At 47.4% G+C, this 23,901-nt stretch overlaps 1 protein-coding gene across 1 annotated transcript in view; it reads left to right on the top strand.

The window, feature by feature from the left end:
* col27a1b (collagen, type XXVII, alpha 1b) overlaps positions 1–23,901 on the top strand; it is a 576,392-nt gene that overhangs the window by 287,744 nt on the left and 264,747 nt on the right. The gene's annotated exons all lie outside the window — the stretch shown is intronic.

The raw sequence follows: 23,901 nt of genomic DNA, 5'->3' as shown, positions 1-23,901 counted from the left end.
AAAGATGTTTTCTTTGTGCGTTGACTGGTCAGCTTTGATTTTTTAACGTCGATAGTGCGGGAGCGTTCAATTTACAAATTTAAATGTGTACAGCGATTGTCAGGGTATACAAAATAATACGTCATCTTTCAGACCAAACTGAAATGTGAAACTGAAGGCAGATGTACATACCGGAGGCTGTATTTGATCGGTCAGGCTCCCCGTTGTAGCGCACTCGTCTCTGAGCCGCACTCCAGAGATTTTGGGTGTGATCTTACCAGCCGTTCACCCCTCCGCTGCCGGAGAGGATGGGGAATTTGGCGCCCTGCCAAATCTCGGCTCACTGCAGCGGGACTGGAAAATCCTGCCAGCCTGGTTGGCCGTAAGATTCCAGCCTTCGTTAGGAAGGGCACCTGATAGTCCTTGGGCTGGCGTGGACAAGATGGGCCGAATGGCCTCCTTCTGTACTGTAACCATGCCTCTATGGTTCAGTGCGGGACTGAGGAGGTGCTACTCTGTCAGAGGTACAGAGGGCTAAAGCTCAGTCCACAAACACCAGCAATTTTTTTTGCCTCGTTGCCAGCTGTGGGATGCTGCTGTGTGTGAATTAACTCCATCCTGACTGTCACTGCACCTTTAACACTCTTACAAGAGTTTGAAATTTGAGTCCATTAGTCAGAGGACGTGATTGTGGGAATGCAAACCAGGTGGAATCTGGTTAAATATCTCATGCAATAATTCTCTGTCCCGTTGATGTATAAAGTACAGTCTGCCTCGTGCCTCTGCCCAGGTTACAATTCACCTGCAAAGTGTTCCGCTTTTATTGAACCATCTTTCCAATGTCACTCTTAGCCGAGTGGCCGTAAGATTGCAAGGAAGTTGCTCTTGAGCTCAGTTATATTTCATTCCTTCTCAGGATTTGAGTCTCACCAGAAAGTCTGGGGTTTATTGTGTCTTTTATTCATTCGTGGGACAATGGATGTCGCTGGTTGGTCCAGCATTTATTGCCCATCCTTAGTTGCCCCTTGAGAAGGTGGTGGTGAGCTGCCTTCTGGAATCGCTGCAGTCCCTGTGGGTTGACCCACAGCGCCGTTAGGGAGGGAATTCCAGGATTTTGACCCAGTGAAGGAATGGCTGATATATTTCCAAGTCAAGATGGTGAGTGGCTTGGAGGGGAACTTGCAGGTGGTGGTGTTCCCCATGTATCTGCTGCCCTTGTCCTTCTAGATGGAAGTGGTGGTGGGTTTGGAAGGTGCTGTCTAAGGACCTTTGGTGAGTTGCTGCAGTGCATCTTGTAGATGGTACACACTGCTGCTACTGAACATCGGTGGTGGAGGGAGTGAATGTTTGTAGATGTGATTCCAATCAAGTGGGGCTGCTTTGTCCTGGGTGGTGTTGAGCTTCTCGAGTGTTGTTGGAGCTGAACCCATCCAGACAAGTGGGGAATATTCCATCACACTCCTGACTTGTGCCTTGTAGACGGTGGACAAGCTTTGGGAAGTCGGGAGGTGAGTTACTCTCCGCAGTATTCCCAGCTTCCGACCTGTTCTTGGAGCCACTGTGTTTATGTGGTGAGTCCAGTTGAGTTTCTGGTCAATGGTGACCCCCAGGACGTTGACAGCGAGAGATTCAGCGTCAACATCCTGAGGGTTACCACTTTCCTCATCAGATCTCGCGGAGATTGAAGAAAGGAGCTGACCGGGGGTAATGGAAATGAAATAATTTCAGATAATGTAAGAATTAGAAGGTAAAAATGTGTAACATTGCAATTGCCCTCAAACCTGAGAATGACAGATTGAGTGAACCATTCCCAACCTGTTCTCAGGCAGCTGCTCCCCCTACTGGAATGTAGCTATCTGCTTAAAAAAAAGAACATTTTAATAACCGCAACTAATTTCAGCCTCTAATGCAAAATCCATTAAAAGCTTCATTATTACCAATTACTAAAAGGGTTGAATAAATCAAGCAGCAGGACGAGGCCATTCAGCCCCTTAAGTCTGTTCCACCACTGCATTGGAACATGGTGGAAGAGTGCCTGCTCTATTCCTTCACAATTAAAAATCTACCCATCAAGGCAGCACAGCGGTCAGCACTGCTGCCTCACAGCTCCAGAGACCCGGGTTCGATTCCCGGCTCGGGTCACTGTCTGTGTGGAGTTTGCACATTCTCTCCGTGTCTGCGTGGGTTTCCTCCGGGTGCTCCGGTTTCCTCCCACAGTCCAAAGATATGTGGGTTAAGTGGATTGGCCGTGCTAAATTGCCCCTTAGTGTCCCGGGATGTGTAAATTAGAGGGATAGCAGGGTAAATATGTGGGGTTACGGGAGTAGGGCCTGGGTGGGATTGTTGTCGGTGCAGGATCAATGGGCCAAATGGCCTCCTTCTGCACTGTAGGAATTCTATAATTCTGAGACCTGCTGGGTGAGAACATTCCAAAGTTTCTCTGCCTTCTGTGTGAAAAACTGCTCCCCAAATTCGCTCATAAATAGTCTAGCTCTAACTTTAAGATCTTAGAAATCCTATAGTACAGAAAGAGGCCATTCGGCCCATCGAGTCTGTACCAACCACAATCCCACCCAGGCACTAACCCCTATATATTTTACCCACTCATGCCTCTAACCTACACATCTCAGAGATAATTTTAGCATGACTAATCAACCTAACCCGCACATCTTTGGACTGTGGGAGGAAACCGGAGCACCCGGAGGAAACCCACGCAGACACGAGGAGAATGTGCATACTCCACACAGACAGTGACCCGAGCCGGGAATCGAACCCAGGTCCCCGGAGCTGTGAAGCAGCAGTGCTAACCACCGTGCTACCGTGCCGCCCCTAGATCTTGTTCTAGACTCACCCACAGCTGAGAAAACAGATTATCTTCTCTTTATTCCTCTTTTGAATCGCTTCATTATTTTGGACGCCTCGATTAGGTCAACACTTCACCCTTCATTCTTCAGGAGAATGCCAAGTTTGACTTGCCAAAAAGCCAGATTCGTACAATCATACAGTGCAGAAGAGGCCCTTCGGCCCATCGAGTCCACACCAACACACCAGAAACACCTGAATTCCCACCTTACTCCATCTGTCAGCACTTGGCCCATTGCCCTGAATGTTGTGATGCGCCAAGTGCTCATCCAGGTACTTTTTAAAGGATGTGAGGCATCCCCCCGCCCCCACCACCCTCCCAGGCAGCGCATTCCAGACCGTCACCACCCTCTGGGTAAAAAGGCTTTTCCTCACATCGCCCCCCAAACCTCCTGTCCCTCACCTTGAACCTCGTGACTGACCCTTCGACTAAGGGGAACAGCTGCTTGTGCAACCTGTCTACAGAATGTGGCCCTCTAGGCCCTGGTAACTTCTCCAAAACCAGTACCTCCTTCCTCAGGTGCCCAGAGCGGCACTCCAGATAGGATCTGACCACGCTACTCAACAACTGTAGCATCACTTGCTCCCTTTCCATTCCAACCCACGTTCCAAGCATTGCAGAGTCAGCTCAGGCTCGGTTGGCAGCTCAGAATCGCTGGGTTCGAGTCCCAGATCAGGGCTTGAGCACAGAAACCAATGCTGATACTCCAGCGCACTACTGCAGGAGCACTACCCTGTCAGAGGTGCTGTCTTTCGGATGAGATGTTAAACCGAGGCCCTATCTGCCCTTTCGAGCTGATGTTAAAGACCCCATGGTAATACCTTAAGAAGGAGCAGGAGGTTTATCCCTGGCGTCCCAGCCAATCCTTATCCCTTGATCGCCATCGCAAAAGCAAATTATCTGATCGTTACCATATGGCTGTTTGCTTTCTGAAATAACTCCTCGGAGACCGGTGTTCCTTCATCAGATTCCCTTTATTTACAAACTTATCTCCACTCCAATTCCTCCCATCATTAGCGCAGAACAAAGAACAAGGAAAATCATAGCACAGGAACAGGCCCTTTGGCCCTCCAAGCCTGCACCGATCATGCTTCCCAAATTAACCAAAACCCCCCCACCCCTTCCGGGGACCATATCCCTCCATTCTCATCCTATTCATGTATTTGTCAAGACACTCCTTAAAAGTCACTATCGGATCTGCTTCCACTACCTCCCCCGGCAGAGAGTTCCAGGCACCCACCATCCTCTGTGTAAAAAAACTTGCCTCGTACCATTTCCTTTAACCCTTACCCCTCGCACCTTAAACCTGTGCCCCCGAGTAATTGACTCTTCCACCCTGGGAAAAAGACTTCTGACTATCCGCTCTGTCCGTGCCCCTCATAATCTTGTAGACTTGTATCAGGTCTCCCCTCAACCTCCCTCGTCCCAGTGAGAACAGACCAAGTTTCTCCTCATAGCTAATGGTTGGGCGGGTTGGCGATATTAAATTGCCCCTTAGTGTCAGGCGGACTTGCTGGAGTGAACGCTTGGAGTTATGGGGATAGGGCCTGGGCGGGATTGGGGTTGGTGCAGACTCGATGGGCCAAATGGCCTCCTTCTGCACTGTAGGGGATTCTATGACCTTTGCATGGCCCACGCCCCCCTCCCCGACCACCATTACGATTCCCATGGCAGGCGGGACAGGAAAACTCCCCCCCAGTGCCATTTTCACGACATCTTGTGCACCAGTCATCCACCACATACATGCTTAAGGTTATCAGCTTTCCTCAGGCTGTGGCTAACCAGAGCAATTCTATTTAGAAAGATAACCAACATTCTTGTCAAAGAATGAAAGGCGGGATCGTATGACCCCCCCCCCCCATGATGCTTTGTAGCCAAGAATGAGCTGTGACCACACGAGACCCATCACAGCACCGTCACAAATAACGGGGAGCTCGGACGAACACCGTGCACTCACAAAACACCAACATATGTACAGACAACCGTGAGACCAGGCACCAACACACACAAACACACAGCCTCATATTGACCATCCATGCACATAGAACTGGGAGAGAGACCAGTCGTGCACGAGTGGCAGCGACTGTATCACTCAGCACTGTCATGGCAACCAGCAATGATTCTTCCGATGAAGATATATCTGCCTCACGACGCCAGGGACCTGGGTTCGATTCCCGGCTTGGGTCACCGTCTGCGTGGATTTTGCGCATTCTCCTCGTGTCTGCATGGGTTTCCTCCCATAGTCTGAAAGACGTGCTGGTTGGGTGCGTTGGCCATGCTAAATTCTCCCTCAGTGTAACCCGAACAGGCGCTAGAGTGTGTCGACTGGGGGATTTTCACAGTAACTTCACTGCAGTGTTAATGTAAGCCTGTTTGTGACACTGAGAAATAAACTTCCTACTTTAGAAATGTGTGCAAGTTTATATAGTTCACGAAAAGGTGCAAGCTCCAAACACCTCGATTGGCGGGATGTGTTTGAGAAAGGCAGCTGTTCTGGCGAAAGAGTTAATTGGAATGTTGGATACAGCACTGTTTGCAGTTCAGAAGAGGAATGTAAAACAGATGTAATGAGCTTGTTTCTGAGTCATTTTAACATCCATCATGCCAACTGCCTCTTTTTTGTGTGCATCCTTCATTATATTATAAAGCAACTGGTCAGTCAGAGAGAGAGCGAGAGATTGAATCTGACCCCTGAGCAAAAGATTCGAATCTTGTGCTGTGTTAAATTGGATAATGGTTTCCTGAATACCTCCAACGTCAGTTGCTGTGGAAACTGGCCTGTTTATGTCGCGTCGTTATTTCCACAGCCGCAGCTCCCTCTTCATTTTACGCAATGGTTCCTGCGGTAATTGTTCTAAAGTGATTGTTTATTACAGACTGAGGGGAGCTTGTACACGACACTGGGAGAAAGCTTTCAACCCCTAACGAACAAACCACTACTAACCCCTAATAAACAGGACAGCACGGTGGCACAGTGGTTAGCACTGCCACTTCATAGCGCCAGGGACCCGGGCTCGATTCCCGGCTTGGGTCACCGTTTGCGGAGTTTGCACATTCTCCCCGTGTCTGTGTGGGTTTCCTCCCACAGTCCGAGAGACGTGCTGGTTAGGGTGCATCGGCCGTGCTAAATTCTCCCTCGGTGTACCCGAACAGGCGCCGGAGTGTGGCGACTAGGGGATTTTCACAGTAACTTCATTGCAGTTTAGTGTAAGCCTGCTCGCAACACAAACAAATGAACATTTTACAATGATGGTTTCATGGTCACTGGAAACGTTAAACTCCAGATTTTTATTGGATTCATATCTACCGGGATGGGATTCGAACCAGGGGCTCCCAAGGCATTACCATGGGGTTTTTGGATCACTAGTCCACTGACAGTACCACTGCACCACTGTCGGAGGAGGCTACCCAGATGGGGAAGAGCAAGACCACGGAGGGATTTGAGCACATGGAGAAGAATTTTCAAATCGAGACAGTGCCGCAACTGGGAGCCAATGTAGAATAATAATAGAATAATAAAGGGCTGACATTTTTTGTACTCTAAATAAAAATTAGGTCAGTTTTTTTTGGTCTGTCTCATTCTGTTTGATGTTTGTGTTGGATCCGAATGAGTAGCAGCTGTTCCTGAACGTCTCTGGTTCTGCGAATAATATGATTTAATAAGGCACTGATTCAGTGAGCAGTGATACAGCAATCCAGCTCCTCCATTCCATTCAGCACCAACTCTGAAATAAAAATTAATACAAGATGACAATATTCCCCCGAGTGCAAGAGAGGAAAGGAGGTCTCGATGGGTTTCAATAAGAATGTTCTGCAGATATGGTTTGACAAGCTGACATAAAAGTAATTAAATGATTCTGTAAGCGTGTTGTTTGAAGTTTTGCTTTCCTTCACACATTTGGAGAAGTTTAACTATTTAATTAGGAATAATTTAAAACTGTACATCTACACATCTGTGTATTTAAAGTAAAGTTTATTTATTAGTGTCACAAATAGGCTTACATTAACACTGCAATGAAGTTACTGTGAAAATCCCCCAGTTGTGAGGCACACTGCTGTGAGGCAGCAGTGCTAACCACCGTGCCACCATGTTGTCCATGGGTACACATGGGTGGCACGGTGGTTAGCACTGCTGCCCCACAGCGCCAGGGACCCAGGTTTGATGCCCAGCTTGGGTCACTGTCTGTGCAGAGTTTAAACATGTGGGTAATATTGGATTCTCCAATAGTAATTTCTAATATGCTGCATACTCATGAGGGCGTATGTTACTCAGTTCTGGAAACAGTACGGATTTTTTTATCCATTCATGGGACATGGGTGTCGCTGGCTGGTCAGCACTTATTGTCCATCCCTAGTTGCCCTTGGAGGGCAATTGAGAGTCAACCACATTGCTGTAACTCTGTAGTCACATGTAGGCCAGACCAGGTAAGGATGGGCAGATTTCCTTCCTTACAGAGAACCAGGTGGGTTTTTCCGACAATGGGTTTTTGGCCATCAGCAGATTCCTAATTCAGATATTTTTTATTGAATTCAAATTCCACCATCAGCAATTCACCAAAGATCCTTAGTCAGCACCTTCCCAACCCACCATCACTTCCAACTGGAAGGACAAGGGCAGCAGATACATGGGAACACCATCAGCTGCAAGTTCCCCTCCAAACCACTCACCATCCTGACTTGGAAATACATCGGCCGTTCCTTGGCAGTCGCTGGGTCAAAATCCTGGAATTCCCTCCCTAACGTCACTGTGGGTCAACCCACAGCATGTGGACTGCAGAGATTCAAGAAGGCAGCTCACCACCACCTTCTCGAGGGCAATTAGGGATGGACAATAAATGCTGACCAGCCAGCAACACCCATGTCCCACAAATGAATAAAATAAAAAAATCAGCTGTGAAGGGATTCAAACCTGGGTCCTCAGAACATTAGCTAAGATTCTGGATTAATAGCCTAGCGATAGAAGTCTACAAGATTATGAGAGGCATGGACAGAGTGGATAGTCAGACGCTTTTTTCCAGGGTGGAAGAATCAATGAGTGGGGTGCACAGGTTTAAGGTGCGAGGGGCAAGATTTAAAGGAGATGTATAAGGCTAATGGAAGGACTCTTAGTAGTGTTGACAAGCAGAGAGATCTCGGGGTACATGTGCATAGCTCCATGAAAGTTGGCACCCAGGTTGATAAGGTTGTTAAAAAGGCGTACAATGTGTTAGCTTTTATTGGTGGAGGGATTGAATTTCGGAGCCGTGAGGTCATGTTTCAACTGTACAAAACTCTGGTGCGGCCGCACTTGGAGTATTGCGTACAGTTCTGGTCGCCACATTATAAGAAAGACGTGGAAAGGGTGCAGAGGAGGTTTACCAGGATGTTGCCTGGTATGGTGGGAAGGTCTTATGAGGAAAAGCTGAGGGACTTGAGGTTATTTTCATTGGAGAGAAGAAGGTTACGAGGTGACCTGATTGAGGCATACAAGATGATCAAAGGATTGGATAGGGTGGACAGTGAGAGCCTTTTGCCTCGGATGGTGATGGCTAACACAAGGGGACATAGCTTTAAATTAAGGGGTGGTAATTATAGGACGGATGTCAGAGGTAGGTTCTTCACTCAGAGGGTAGTAAGGGCGTGGAATGCCCTGCCTGCAGCAGTTGTAGACTTGCCAACTTTAAGGGTGTTCAAATGGTCAGTGGATAGGCATATGGATAACATTGGAATAGTTTAGGTTAGAGGATCATTAGATTGGTTCCACTGGTCGGCGCAACATCGAGGGCTGAAGGGCCTGCACTGCGCTGGAATGTTCGATGTACGAGGCAAGTTTTTTACACAGAGGGTGGTGGGTGCCTGGAACTCACTGCCGGGGGAGGTAGTGGAAGCAGATACGATAGTGACTTTTAAGGGGTGTCTGGACATGAATAGGATGGGAATAGAGGGATACGGTCCCCGGAAGGGTAGGGGGGGTTTACTTCAGGCAAACACAGCATGGTCAGCACAGGCTTGGAGGGCTGAAGGGCCTGTTCCTGTGCTGTAATTTTCTTTGTTCTTTGCTCTTTGTTGTTAATACCACTTGGCCATCGTCTCCGAATAACGCAGCTAAAAGGTTCGCTTTGATTTTCGCGTGCACCTCATCCCGTCTTTCTACTGCACACTATTCCTGGGAATTGGACATGTCATCGTTCCACATTCCCGTGTCATGTTGTGAGATACTTCGGGACGTTGGATTGAAATTTGCCAATTTTCAGTACACCGAGTGTATCCATATGTGTAACAGGTCTTGCGTCGTACTTGGTGAACTGGCAAAGAAGTTGCTGGAACTAAGCCCTTGCTGCCTTTCGAATTACATATGACTAAGCAACTGTATGAGATTTTTAGCCTCGTTTTGTGGCTCGAATGTCTCTTTTCATTTGGACAACACTTTTTTAAAATTTAACACTGCAGCGAAGAATGTACTTGTAGCCTACATGTGGTTGGTATCTGTGCCGTGGGTTGCATTGCTGCAGTCATTGTTAGTTTAATCCGTGTAGAAGGAAAGATGTTCCAGCAACGTCAGGCTGTGCCAGATGAGTGAATTTAATTTAGAACTGGAGCTAGGCTCCAAGGATTATGCTTCAGTGACCTGGGGCCAATTTAGCAATCTCCTTCTTCAGTCCAACAAAAATTTCAGTTGGTTGAATCCAAGACAAGACTGCACAGATTCAGATTGCTCAGCCGAGAGGTGTTAGAAGATGTTGAGTCTAATTGCGATATTTGCGATGCAGAAGATTGGCAGTACAGCTGGAGCAAGCACAGTCATAGAATCAAAAAATTACATCTTTGACATTTTAGGCAGGATTTTGCTTATTGACTTGGTTTATTATTATCACATGTATTGGAATGCAGTGAACGGTATTATTTCTTGCGCGCTATACCCACAAAGCATACCGTTCATAGAGAAGGAAATGAGAGAGTGCAGAATGTAGTGTTACAGTCATAGCTAGGGTGTAGAGAAAGATCAACTTAACGCCAGGTAAATCCATTCAAAAGCCTGACGGCGGCAGGGAAGAAGTTGTTCTTGACTCGGTTGGGATGTGACCTCAGAGTTTTGTATCTTTTTATGACGGGAGGAGGTGGAAGAGAGAACGTCCAGGAGGCGTGGGGTCCTCGATTATGCTGGCTGCTTTCCCGAGGCAACGGGAAGTCTAGACAGAGTCAATGGATGGGAGGTTGGTTTGAGTGATGGACTGGGCTACGTTCACCACCCTGTGTAGTTTCGTGCAGTCTTGGGCAGAGCAGGAGCCCATACCAAGCTGTGATACAACCAGAAAGAATGCTTTCTATGGTGCGTCTGTAAAAGTTGGTGAGGGTTTTTAACGGAGAGCAACTCACTGCTGGGTTATGGCTCCCAACGCAACGCAAGGTTGTGACGCACGTCAGGTGGGGCGGCACAGTGGTTAGCACTGCTGCCTCACAGCGCTTTTAAAAAAATTTAAAGTTTATTTCTTAGTGTCGCAAGTAGGCTTACATTAACACTGCGATGAAGTTACTGCAAAAATCCTCTAGTCGCCACACTCTGGCACCTGTTTGGGTACACTGAGGGAGAATTTAGCACGGCCAATGCACTCTAACCGGCACGACATTCAGGCTGTGGGAGGAAACCGGAGCACCCGGAGGAAACCCACACAGACACGGGGAGAACGCGCAGACTCCTCACAGACAGTGACCCGAGCCGGGAATCGAACCCAGGTCCGTGGCACTGTGAGGCCGCAGTGCTAACCACTGTGCTGTCCCGCCCGATCCCATGTTGTGTTGGGAGCCTTAACCTGGCAGTGATTTCCTGTCTATTGGCCTATTGATGGCCAGAGAGTGAGCACGCTGTGTAATTAAGAACGGTGGGCAGCTTCCAGTCGAAGGCTAGCCAGCCCAGGAGGACCTCCTCAGGTAGGTGAGGGAGACAGGCAGGGCGCCGCCATCTTGAGAGGCCTCCTCAGCAAGTTTTGACATTTTCTCAACTAAAGAACTATCACAGCTGCCAGGCTACCCTTCTGGAGGGAAGGCCGTCCAACATGTGGCTGCGATGAAGACCGGGCAGATGGGGAAGGCCTCAGAGCCTGACTGGAGTGCTCGACCTTCCCCTCCCTTCCCAGCCTGTCCACAGAGGGCCACCTCCAGGCAGCGAGTCGAATCTCTGATGCTTCAGGGGCCCTGCTGGCTGACTGGAGGCTCTGATAATGGGCTGTAAATGACATTAATTGGCTGCCTGCCTCTTGCAGGTGAATAGCCCTGGCACCCACATTCCCACCTCTGGAAAAATGGTCCAGAGTGGGAATGTGACTGGGGAACTGACATGCCAGCCAACGGCACGCAAATTTTCACGCACCTCTATTTTCACACTCATTTGGGTAAATGTTCTGTCCCTTAGATTTCGTCTGGAGGGGCAGATTTTGTGTTTATTGAGTTGAGGGGTGTCCATTATTTCTGCCCAATTTTATGCCACCCACACTCTCTCTCTCTGCCCCTCCACTGCCCCTCTGTATCCTAGCCTGCTCGCTGCAGTATGACAGGAAACTCACCAACACCTCTACTTTCTCAGAAAACTAAGGAAATTTGGCATGTCCCCTACAACCCTCACAACTTTTACAGATGCACCATAGAAAGCATTCTTTCTGGTTGTATCACAGCTTTGTATGGCTCCTGCTCTGCCCAAGATCGCAAGAAACTACAAAAGGTCATGAATGTAGCCCAGTCCATCACTCAAACCAGCCTCCCATCCATTGACTCTGTCTACGTTTCCCACTTCCTCGGCAAAGCAGCCAGCATAATCAAGAACCCCCAAGCATCCCGGACATTCTCTCTTCCACTTGTGCCAGGAAAAAGATATAGAAGTTTGAGGTCACGTACCAACTGACTCAAGAGCAGCTTCTTCCCTGCTGCCATCAGACTTTTGAATGGACCTACCTCGCATTAAGTTGATCTTTCTCTAAACTCTAGCCATGACTGTAACACTACATTCTACACTCTCTCCTTTCCTTCTCTATGAATAGTATGCTTTGTATAGCGTGCAAGAAACAATATTTTTCACTGTATACATGTAACAACAATAAATCAAATCAAAAAATCAAACCTTCCAAACTTTGGAACCTATTGTCATCATCAAACAAAAGGGGAGGCAGTGGCATAGTGGAGTTGTCATTAGACCATTCATTGAGCGACCCATGGTAATGTTCTGGGGACTTGGGTTCAAATCCCACCATGGCGGATGGTGAAATTTGAATTCAAATTAGAAGTCTAACGGTGACCATGAAACCATTGTTGATTCTCAAGAAAAACCCATCTGGTTCACTAGTGTCCTTTAGAGAAGGAAATCCCCCCATCATTATTTGGATCTGACTCCAGATCCACAGCAATCTGGTTGACTTTTAAATGCCATCAGGGATTGGGCAATCAATGCTGGCCTAGCCAGCGACTCCCACATCCCACAAACAAAAGAAAAACATTCAGGTGTTGTGTAGCGTAATTGGTGGTTTGGTGAAGCTGGTTCCACATTGTCCCACAGTAATCCAGCTGAGTATTTCCCCAGTGTGAAAACAGAGCTTCCCGCAGCCCCTATCTGTATGGCACTTCCAACTGAGCTGTCTCTGTTAAAGACAAATTGTGCAGTGGTGCAAAATTTAAATTTAAGAAGCTATTCAACTGGAAGTCAATGTAGGATAGTGTGGACAGGGAAGTTACGCGAACCAGATTTGCTGCATTAACCCGTGGCCAAAGTTTTAGAGGTTGATGGAGGGTCTAACATTCCATCTAACATTTTTAATCTGGAGACCAGATTAAAGTCAACCCATTCATTTCACTCTGAATCGATGGAGATGAAAGTGCGACAACTCGATGGGAAACATTTGGACGGAATTCCAGAAAGGATGAGGTAGCGTTTTCATTCGCTGCATGTGGCAGTTTGTCGCTTAGTACTAAGCGCCTTGTACTTTGATGCAATAAAGTTAATTCGTTAGCGTCTCAAGTAGGTTGACATTAACACTGCAATGAAGTTATTGTGAAAATCCCCTTGTCGCCACATTCTGGCGCCTGTTCGGGTACACCGAGGGAGAATTTAGCATGGCCGATGCACCCTAACCAGTACGTCTTTCAGATTGTGGGAGGAAACTAGAGCCCCCAGAGGAAACCCGTGCAGACACGGGGAGAACGTGCAGACTCTGCACAGGCAGTGACCCAAACTGGGACTCAAACCCGGGTCCCTGGTGTTGTGAGGGACCAAACAGCACTCTTCCACATCTACTTGCTAAATACTGGAGAAAGATGCAAGATTTGCTGCACTGTTCAATGTCTTTAAGTGTGTTAGGATTAGAACAAAGTTAGGAACAGAACTGATAGAATTATATAAAACATGTTTTCCACTTGCAGTGGAATTTCAGTATTTGCCCAACCTCCTGTCCCTTTGCAATAAACTGCAAACGGTTTCTCATTAAATGTTTAACAGAAATGTCACGATCGTTGATCTTTCAATTGGCCGTCACACGTCGAAATGGGCTGGATTTTGAGGGCCAGGACGTAACTGCACGGCACTCACACTTGCCTTATGTACGAGTTAGCAGACGCCAAGGAGAGATTGCGACGCTGCAGTCTAATCCTTGGTGTTTCACTGTCACCAGTTATGACATTTTGGGTAGTGAGTCATTCAGATTACCGCCTTGGATTCGCTCAGAGGAAATTATTTTCATTCATGACTTTATACGTTCAAAAAAAAAAGTTCATTTTATTAGTCACAAGTGAGGCTTACATTAACACTGCAGTAAGGTTACCGTGAAAATCCCCTCCTCACCACACTCCGGCGCCTATTCGGATACACCGAGGGAGAATTTAGCACGGCCAATTCATCTAACCAGCACATCTTTCATACTGCGTCTCCCACGCAGGCATGGGGAGAATGTGGAGACTCCGCATAGTCAGTCACCCAAGCCAGGGATCGAACCCATGTCCCTGGCGCTGTGAGGCAGCAGTGCGAACCACTGTGCCACCGCCCAGCATAAGATATAGGAGCAGAATTCAGCCACTCAGCCCATGGAGTCTGCTCCGCCATTCAATCATGGCTGATAAGTTTCTCAACCCCCTTCTCCCACCTCGTTCCCATAACAGCAGCTGATAAAGATGAATAACAATTAGGTGGATGCAAGTGGTGGGTGGACAAGCCCATGGCCATGGGCCCAAGTATTGGTAAATGGGATTAGGTAGGTCTCGTGTGTCAGTGCAGACTTGATGGGCTGAAGGGCCTCTCCTGCCCCGTGTGATTCTGGGAAACCCAGTTTATTAAAATTTAGCTTCGATCCACTCACAATCAGACTAAAAGTTAAGTTTTTTTTTAAATTTCATATACGGTTTGAGATTTATATTTAAGTGCCCTTTCTGTTTAGTTCATCAGTCCCTCTTTCCAATTTGTCTCCAAACCTAGCTCCCTCCTACCCTCAAATCACTGTTTAAGTCTTACAGCTGCAAACATTGTGGCTAACATTCCCGGAGATAATGGGAAAAGGAATCGTCCTGGGAATCTGAGGCTTTCCACAATGCTGACGTTTTAGACAATTTCCTCACTGCCAGAGAAACAGCGGTGGAAGTCCCCTCCCATATTACTGTGCATCTCCAAACACCAATCTGTTGCAATAACATAACCATGTGATACTAAAGTCTGAGGTCACGTACCAACCAACTCAAGAACAGCCTCTTCCCTGTTGCCGTCAGTCTTTTGAATGGACCCACCTCGAATTAATGAGAAGATTTCAGAGATTAATAGTCTAGCGATAATACCACGAGACCATTGCCACCCCTTAGTGGAATAGAGTTGGTAAATATAGAGACACTGGCTTCTTCAAGTTCTTTCCCCAAAAAGATCTGCACGCATTATTATGGGGAAGGCACAGTAAGAAATCTCACAGGTTATAAAGTCCTTTTGGACTTTAATCTGGTGTTGTGAGACTTCTTACTGTGCCTACCTCACATTAAGTTGATTTTTCCCTACACCCTAACTATGACCGTAACACTACATTCTGCACCATCTCCTTTCTTTATGAATGGTATGTTTTGTCTGTGTAGCGGGCACGAAACAATACTTTTCACTGTAGGCTAATACATGTGACAATAATAAATCGAATCAAATTTTTAAAAATGAAAATCAAATCAAAAATAATAATGCATTCAGATCTTTTTGGGGAAGGAACTTGAAGAGGCCGGTGTCTCTTTATTTGCCAACTCTATTCCACTAAGGGGTGGCGATGATCTCGTGGTATTATCGCTAGACTATTAATCTCAGCTAATACTCTGGGGACCAGGGTTCAAATCCCACCATGGCAGATGGTAGAATTTGAATTTAATACCAGTCTAGAATTAAAAGTGCATTGTTGATTGTCGGAAAAACACATCTGGTTAGTTAATGCCCCTTTAGGGAAGGAAGTCTGCCATCCTTATCCCGGTCTGGTCTACATATGACTCCTGAACCACAGCAATGTGGTTGACTCTCATCGACCCTCTGAACCGGCCCAGCAAGCGATTCAGTTCAAGGGTAACCGAGGATGGGCCATAAATGCTGGCCAGCCGGCAGCACCCACGTCCCACAAATGATAAAAACAGAAAGGTTTTGGTTACATTCCGTTTGTTTGTAACGGAGGGTACACGCGTCCAGTTAGTCATTTGTTAAATAAATAAGTGAGACCAAGCACAGCAGTTTTCTGAGGCACCGACTGTAGGCAACGTTGTGGCATTGTGTTGGTGTTCCCAGCTATCGATGTGGCAATGCTGCGACTGTGACTGGCCACACTCAAATAGGCAGCCTGTCTGTTTCGATACTGTTATCCTAAAGCACTGATTGTTTGGCAGAGTCCAGCCCAGTAAAAAGTCCCTGAGGATTTTGAACAGCTAAGCAGCCTCTCTGGCACTGGAACAATCTCCACAGTCCGACGTGTTCTGAGCCGTATTGTGATTAGCTAGACCAACTTCCTTCACTGTGTAACCATACCAGCTCACCTGTGCTATTACAGCCCTCTCTTTCCATTGATTCCCTACTCCTGAGGGAGGCCATTCAGCCCATCAAGTCTACGCTGACCCTCCAAAAGAGTATCAAACCCAGGGCCCACTCCCCCACCCTATTCCCATAACCCCGTGCACTTAGCATGGCCAATCCTCCAAACATACACATCGTTGGACACTAGGGTCAACTTAGCATGGCTCATCCGTTCATTCATTTTGATCATGGCTCATTGTCAAATTCAAAATTCTGATCCCATTTCCTTCCCCTGCCACATATTCCTTAATTATTCCCTATCATTGAGAACAGCTTTTACTCCAGATTCATTGGGCAGGATTTTACAGCCTCACTCAGGCGAGACTGGAAACTCCTGCCTCAGGTTAACGGAGATTTCCGTTGTCGGACCACTCCGACTCTGGGCACAGCGAGGTGGCAGAGTTCCGACCACTAAATCAATTGAATTTAAATGTACCAAGCTGCCAAGGTGGGATTTGAACTACTTTCTCGGGAGCATTACTCCAGGTCTCTGGATTACAGGCCCCAGTCCATGCTGACTGTCAGTGAGCGGAATGAGTTGGGTTGTTGCCTGAAGTGAAGCATGAAGACCTGAAACTAATTATTGCTCTCAGTTTAACGAGCTAAATGTTTTTCTTCTGAGTTGTACTTATTCAAGTGCGGCACAGTGGCACAGTGCTTAGCACAGCTGCCTCGCAGCACCAGAGACCTAGGCTTGATTCCCCGCTTGTAGAGTCTGCATGTTCTCCCCGTATCTGTGTGGGTTTCCTCCGGGTTCTCCAGTTTCTTTCCACATTCCAAAAATGTGTGGGTTAGGTGGATTGGACATGCTAAGTTGACCCTAGTGTAAGGGATACTAGCTAGGGTAAATGCATGGGGCTTTGGGGATAGGGTTTGTCTGGGATCGTGGTTGGTACAGACTCAATGGGCTGAATGGCCTCCTTCTGAATTGTACGGATTTTATTCTATTCTATTCTAATTGGCCAAAAAAGGATGAGTGTCAAACCTTGATGGGATAAAAACCTGACATTATCCAGGAATGCTGATATCTTACATCAGAGTCTCTTAGACAAAGGAAGAGTCCCCCTCTGTTTGGGCTGGCAATGTAAGACACTGTTTACAATAACTCGCAGCAACTCCTGGTGTAGTATACCTGTGGACTGGTTCATGGTCCATCATTGTTGGAAAGTTTTAGAACTGGGCCTTGCAAAATTCATAACCACCAAACCTTAATCAGGCATTCCTGATCTGAAGTAACCCTGAAGAATGAAAGGACATTCATGTGTCTTTTGTTGTATATTAAAATGGTCAGCTCACTTTAACATTGAAATATAGAAGATAGGAGCAGGAGGAGGCCATTTGGGCATAGATTCATAGAGGTTTACAGCATGGAAACAGGCCCTTTGGCCCAACTTGTCCATGCTGCCCTTTTTCTTAAATCACTAAGCTAATCCCAATTGCCCGCATTTGGCCCATATCCTGCTATACCCATCGTACCCATGTAACTGTCTAAACCTCTTTTAAAAGAATCATAGAATTCCTACAGTACAGAGGGAGGCCATTCAACCCATTGAGCCTCTACTACTACCTCTGGCAGCTTGTTCCAGACACTCACCATCCCCTGTGTGAAAAAATTGTCCCTCTGGACCCTTTTGTATCTCTCCCCTCTCACCTTGAACCTATGCCCTCTAGTTCTAGACTCCCCTGCAGTTGGGAAAAGATATTGACTAGCTGATCTGTGCCCCTCATTATTTTATAGACCTTTATTAGATCACCCTAAGTGTCCTACGCTCCAGGGAAACAAGTCCCAGCCTATCCAGCCTCTCCCGATGACACTATCCATCAAGTCCCGGCAGCATCCTAGTAAATCTTTTCTGCAGTCTTTCTAGTTTAATAATATCCTTTCTATAATAGGGTGACCAGAACTGCACAGTGTTCCAAGTGTGGCCTTACCAATGTCTTGTACAGCTTCAACAAGACGTCCCAACCCCTGTATTCAATGTTCTGACCAGGTCCTGCAAAACTGCTCTGCCATTCATTACGATCATGGCTAATTGTCCAACTCAATAGCCTAATCCTGCTTTCTCCCCATAACCTTTGATCCTATTTGCCCCAAGTGCCACATCCAGCCGCCTCTTGAATACATTCAATGTTTTGGCATCAACTACTTCCTGTGGTAATGGTCAGGCTCACCGCTCTTTGGGTGAAGAAATGTCTCCTCATTCCTGTCCTAAATGGTCTACTCTGAATCCTCAGACTGTGACCCCTGGTTCTAGAAATAGCTGAAGATAAAAGGTTGCCACACAGTGGGTTACTTAACCAATCTGTGGAGTTTTTTGTATTCTAGAATCATAGAATCCCTACAGTGCAGAGGGAGGCCATTTGGCCCATTGAGTCTGCACCGACTACAATCCCACCCAGGCACTATTCCCGTAGCCCCACATTTTTACCCTGCTAACCCCCCCCCTCCGACAGTGAGGGAGAATTCAGTATGGCCAGTTCACCTAACCTGCACATCTTTAGAGGTGGGAGGAAACTGGAGCACCCGGAGGAAACCCACGCAGACACGGGGAGAATGTGCAGACTCCACACAGTTAGTGACCCGAGCTGGGAATCGAAACCAGGTCCCTGGTGCTGTGTGAGGCGGCCGTGCTAACCACTGTGTCACCGTGCTGTCCCTTCGATCTTTCCCAAGTCAGGGCAGAAGGTTTTTATTTTAGTTGAGTTAGAGCATCATGATCGACACAGGCTTGGATTGCCGAAGGGCCTGTTCCTGTGCCGTATTTCTCTCTATTCTTATTGGGTAGGCGTTGCTTCCTTTACAGTTCAGGTCGGAGGAGAGGGAAAATCTCCCAAAAGCTTCATGATTTCACCACATAATCAAGTCACCCACTCCACAACGATACATTGCTTTACAATATCCTTCCACCCTGTCTGCGTGGGCTTCCTCTGGATGCTCCAGTTTCCTCCCACTCTCCAGAGATGTACAGGTTAGATGAATTGGCCATGCTAAATTGCCCCTTAGTGTCAGGGGGATTAGTTAGATTAAATAGGCATGGTTATGGGGATAGGGCCTGGGGGGGATTGCTGTCAGTGCAGGCTCGATGGGCCAAATCGTCTCCTTCTGCACGGTAGGGATTCTATGATTCTATAATGCAGTTATAGACGTAAGAACATAAGAAATAGGAGCTGGAGTAGGCCATCTAGCCCTTCGAGCCTGCCCCGCCATTCAATAAGATCATGGCTGATCCGAAGTGTTTCAGTTCCACTTTCCCGCTTTCTCCCCATAACCCTTAATTCCCTTGTCTATCAGAAACCTATCTACCCGTGACTTAAATATATTCAATGGGCAGAGAATTCCAGAGATTCACCACCCTTTGAGTGAAGAAGTTCCTCCTCAACTCCGATCTAAGCTGCTCCCCCCCCGCCTTATCTTGAGGCTGTGCCCTCTAGTCTTGCTATCCTTTCTAAGCGGGAAGAATCTCTCTACCTCTATCCTATCCATCCCCTTCATTATCTTATACGTCTCTGTGAGATCCCCCCCTCATCCTTCTAAACTCCAACGAGTACAGACCCAGTCTATTTAGCCTCTCTTCATAGGCCAACCCCCTCATCTCCGGTATCAGCCTAGTGAGCCTCCTCTGCACTCCCTCCAAGGCCAATATATCCTTCCGCAAGTGCGGCGACCAAAACTGCACACAGTACTCCAGCTGCGGCCTCACCAGTGCCCTGTACAGTTGCAGCAAGACCTCCCTGCTTTTATATTCAATCCCCCTCGCCATGTACAGTGTGTTTCTTCCTCGGTCCACTGTAAGTATCCAGCTGTATTTTGCATCTTATTGTTTTTGTTCCCTGAAGCCCATTTAACAAGCGCAGGGCCTAGTGGAGCTGAGTTGAAGCAGACAGCTGCCCTGTGGCTTCCACTCTGGGGATTAAGAATGTCTGATGACACACCCTTCCCTTTCTCACACACCATTTCATCCCCTCACCCTTCTGATGGGATGAATTTGTCCGGTCTAACTGGACTCTCAGGATACTGGTCTGGCCTTGGAGCAGCCTTGGGGGTTTCTGTGTTGTTTGGGAGCTGTAGCTAGTGACCTGCCTAATGCACCATCAAAGCTCTGGGAATGATTTCTGCCTCAATATAGAGGGCAGTGTTTAAAGCTAAAGTTTATTTATTTATTCGTCATGAGTCGGCTTACATTTACATGTATTATTGTCACATGTCTTAGTGAAAAGTAACGTTTCTTGCGCGCTGTACAGACAAAGTAAAGTAAAAGTTTATTTATTAATCATGAGTAAGGCTTACATTAATACTGCAATGAAGTTACTGTGAAAAACCCCTCGGGTGGCACAGTGGGTTAGCACTGCTGCCTCACAGTGCCAGGGACCCGGGTTTGATTCCCGCCTTGGGTCACTGTCTGTGGGGAGCCTGCACATTCTCCCCGTATCTGCGTGGGTTTCCTCCAGGTGCTCCGGTTTCCTCCCTCAGTCTGAAAGATGTGCTGCGTAGGTGGATTGGCCGTGCTAAATTCTCCCTCAGTGTATCCGAACAGGCGCCGGAGTGTGGAGACTAGGGGATTTTCACAGTAACATCATTGCAGTGTTAATATAAGCCTACTTGTGACATGAATAAGTAAACTTTAGTTGGCACACACTCTGGCGCCTGTTCGGGTACACTGAGGGAGAACTTAGCATGGCCAATGCACCCTAACACACATATCTTTGGACTGAGGGAGGAAACCGGAGCACCCAGAGGAAACCCACGCAGACACGGGGAGAATGTGCAGACTCCGCACAGACAGTGACCCAAACTGGAAATTGAACCCAGGTCCCTGGCGCTGGGAGGCAGCAGTGTTAACCACTGCGCCGTCCTGAATGGGGAATAAATAAATAAATGCAAGGACCATTCAGTACCAAAAAATAATAATACTAATTTAGTCACCCCTAAAAAATATACAAACAGGTTTTGTGGCTTTATAAAAAAGCCTTTGGAGTTTTTTTTTCAGTCAGTGAACGCTTTGATTTGAACCCTTCTGGTCAGTAGGAGGAGAGTTCCGTTGAGAGATATTTTAATCTGGCAGGGAGCCGCTCTTGTCCTCTCTGCGTGGCAGTTTTTCAGTTCCACTCCACTGAGCTGAACTAACGGAACTAAGAGCAGGCAGAGCATACCGTTCATAGAGAAGGAAAGGCGAGAGTGCAGAATGTAGTGTTACAGTCATAGCTAGGGTGTAGAGAAAGATCAACATAGTGTGAGGTAGGTCCATTCAAAAGTCTGACAGCAGCAGGGAAGAAGCTGTTCTTGAGTCGGTTGGTACGTGACCTCAGACTTTTGCATCTTTTTCCCGAAGGAAGAAGGTGGGAGAGAGAATGTCCGGGGCTCGTGGGTGTCCTTGATTGTGCCGGCTGCTTTTCCGAGACAGCGGGAAGTGTAGACAGAATCAATGGATGGGAGGCTGGTTTGCGTAATGGACTGGGTTCCATTCACAACCTTTTGTAGCTCCTTGTGGTCTTGGGCAGAGCAGGAGCCCAGACCAAGCTGTGATACATCTGGAAAGGATGCTTTCTATGGGGCATCTGGGTCTGAATCACACAGCAGATGCCAGACCAGAGCTAAAGAGCTGCAACTTCATCCCAAATCGAATCACGCAAGCAGACAAGAGCCAGACAATCTGCTATTGTACAATAAAACAGACACTAGTGAGGACAGGACCATCTGGAGCCAATCCTTTCTTTTACCATCAATGGTCTCCTGCTTTTCAAACAATTCTTTCAAGACAATTCATAGAATCCCAACAATGCAGAAGGAGGCTACTTGAAGTTTTATTAGTGTCACAAATAGGATTACATTACTGCAGTGAAGTTATTCTGAAAATCCTCTAGTCACCACACTCCGGTGCCTGTTCGGGTACGCTGAGGGAGAATTTACCATGGCCAATGCACCTAACCAGCACGTCTTTCAGACTGTAGGAGGAAACCGGAGCACCCGGAGGAAACCCACACAGACATAAGGCGAACATGAAGACCCCATACAGACAGTGACCCGAACTGGGAATCGAACCCAGAATCTCTGACACTGAGACAGCAGTGCTAACCGCTGTGCCACCCATGGTCCATCGAGTTTGCACCAACATTCATCCCACCCAGGCCCTATCCCTGTAACACCACGTATTTTCCCTGTTAATCTCGCTGACACTAAGGGGCAGTTTAGCACGGTGCAGGGTGCTCCACTTTCCTCCCACAGTCTAAAGATGTGTGGGTTAGTTGATTAGGCTGTGGCAAATTGCCCCTTAGTGTCAGGGGGACTAGCAGGGTAAATGTGTGGGGTTATGGGGATTGGGCCTGGGTGGGATTGTGGTGGGTGCAGACTCGATGGGCCGAATGGTCTCCTTCTGTACTGTAGGAATTCTAGAGGCGAGATACTGGGATTTTTCGTCCCCTGCCAAGGAGAAGCAGTGAGCCCACCAAAAGCCTGTTGTCTTTAGTGGCACTAGTAATTCCTGCCCGGTGGAAAGTCCCGCTGGGAAGATTGAGAGGAGATTTGATCGAGGCGTTCAAATTCATGAGGGACCTGGAAAGAGTAGATAAGGAGAAAATGTTCTCATTGGTGGAAGGGTCAAAATCAGAAGGCATTGATTGGTAAAAGACAGTGATGACCATGAGAAGTATGCAGGTTACGGAGTGCACTGCCTGAGAGTGTGGCGGCAGGAGGCAGATTCGAAGGCATCAAGTGAGCATTTAGAAGGAATAAGAATTGAAGGGCTATGGGGAAAGGCATCAGTGAATTTCCTCTTGCAGAGAGAGCTGGCACACAGCCAATGGGCCAAATGGACACCTTGAGTTGTAACCATTGTATATTTCCCAAAATACTACGGCACTAATTTTGGTTTTTGGTCTGCCTCAAAGGCCCTGGGCAGAACAATTGCCCTTATTGGCTAGGCATCGTTTTCATTCAACCAATGAGCTGTACAACACACCTGTTGCCGGGTAGTTTAGCATTTTGGTGGATGCAGGAAATTTCCTCAGCCCTGGTGAATATTTGTGTGTGTTTTCAGAAAGGGCAGCATGGTGGCACGGTGGTTAGCACTGCTGCCCCACAGTGCCAGGGACCTGGGCTCGGTTCCCAGCTTGGGTCGCCGTCTGTGTGGAGTTTGCACGTTCTCCCCGTGTCTGTGTGGGTTTCCTCTGGACGCTCCAGTTTCCTCCCACAGTCCAAAGATGTCCTTTAAGTAATGAAATCACATTTTCATACTTGGTCTAGCCTATATCTGGCTTAAGCTCTCAGCAGTATGGTTGAATCTTAAGAGCCCTCAGCAGATGGTAGAGCAAGCAGAGGCAGCTAAAGCTGAATGGTATTATCATTGGACTGTTAATCCAGAAACTCAGTTAATGTTCCGGGAACCCGGGTTCGAATCCCACCACGGCAGATGGTAAAATTTGAATCCAATAAAAAATATCTGGAATTAAGAATCTGCTGATGACCATGAAACCATTGACGGGAAAACCCACCAGGTTCACTAATGTCCTTTAGGGAAGGAAATCTGCTGTCCTTACCCGGTCTGGCCTACATGTGATTCCAAAGCCACAGCAATGTGGTTGATTCTCAGTCCCTGTGAAATAGCCCAACAAGACACTTAGTTCAAGGGCAACTAGGGATGGGCAATAAATGCTGGCCCAGCCAGCGATGCCCATGTCCCAAAAATAAAAAAAGGCTACTACTCTGGGCAGGATTTTTCAGCCGCATCCATCCCGAAAATCCCACCCAAGATCAACAGATCTTACCATGGTCCGCTCCTCACCTGCTCTGATTCCCGTAGCCGACGGGATGGGAAAATTCGGCCCCCTATCTCTTCCGTTGAAAAGGTGCCAAGGGATTTTTACATTTACCTGAGAGGGCAGAAGGGGGCCAAGTTTAATAATCTCATCCAAAGCACCAAAACCACAAGTGAACTGGGCACTCTGTCTACAAACAAGCCAAAAGACGGGGTGCAATTGCTCATTGTGTCAGCTGGGATCTTGCTTCTCTCTCTTGTGGGCACCATCAATTGCA

The sequence above is a fragment of the Carcharhinus amblyrhynchos genome, chromosome 25 (assembly GCF_965287045.1).
Source record: "Carcharhinus amblyrhynchos chromosome 25, sCarAmb.v2.hapA, whole genome shotgun sequence".
Taxonomy (NCBI): domain Eukaryota; kingdom Metazoa; phylum Chordata; class Chondrichthyes; order Carcharhiniformes; family Carcharhinidae; genus Carcharhinus; species Carcharhinus amblyrhynchos.
The sequence above is the reverse complement of the archived record's forward strand: the minus strand, read 5'-3'. Positions and strand labels throughout refer to the sequence as shown.